The sequence below is a fragment of the Bubalus kerabau genome, chromosome 21 (assembly GCF_029407905.1).
Source record: "Bubalus kerabau isolate K-KA32 ecotype Philippines breed swamp buffalo chromosome 21, PCC_UOA_SB_1v2, whole genome shotgun sequence".
Classification (NCBI taxonomy): Eukaryota; Metazoa; Chordata; class Mammalia; order Artiodactyla; family Bovidae; genus Bubalus; species Bubalus kerabau.
In genome coordinates this window covers 5,671,048-5,671,740 of record NC_073644.1, presented here as the reverse complement: position 1 = coordinate 5,671,740, position 693 = coordinate 5,671,048, and the positions used below count along the sequence as shown (strand labels likewise).

At 50.2% G+C, this 693-nt stretch overlaps 1 non-coding gene across 1 annotated transcript; it reads right to left on the bottom strand.

Moving 5' to 3' along the window:
- Positions 1-263: 263 nt before the first annotated feature.
- LOC129636373 (small nucleolar RNA SNORA70) lies at positions 264-398 on the bottom strand. Its single transcript, XR_008706910.1, has one exon. It is a non-coding gene; the product is annotated as a small nucleolar RNA SNORA70 (small nucleolar RNA).
- Between the last annotated feature and the right edge of the window lie 295 nt (positions 399-693).

Here is a 693-nt window from a genome sequence, read left to right as displayed (position 1 = left end):
GATGGCGTCTCTTCCACCGTGTTTTCACATTCATCTGCATGAAACTTAGTAGATCCCCACTTGGAGATGAGATCTTCTGGCAGCAAGGGAACTTGACCTTGGCCCCGTAGAGGCCAAGAACACATGCTGCTTGTTCTGTAGCTTGGTGCAGATGGACATTATGACTTGGCTGATGTGCCCCTGGGCTTTCCAAAGGCACCACACACATCTGTCTGGAGCCTAGACTGGGGCCAGCATGCCAGTCATGAAGGCCCACTGGAAAGAGTTGTCTCCAAGGTCCCTTAGGGCAACCTGTCTGGGTAACAAGCTGCATACGCTACCAAGAAGGCTGTTGTTTGCAGCCATTGCACGCTGGGTCCCCATGGGGAAAAGAGCACAGTCAGCTTAACTGGCTGCCAACAGCCTTCTTCTTTTTAGAGATTCGGGGTCACCATAACCCTTACCATCTTGGTTTCTTCTTTACTGTCTACTGCTGCCCCAGGCACCTACTGAAAGCCTCTCACAGGCAAAAGCCACAAGGTATTCACAGGAGGATTAGCACCCTGTGTGGATCACAGCAAACTGGAAAATTCTGAAAGAGATGGGAATACCAGACCACCTGACCTGCCTCTTGAGAAATCTGTATGCAGGTCAGGAAGCAACAGTTAGAACTGGACATGGAACAACAGACTGGTTCCAAATAGGAAAAGGAGT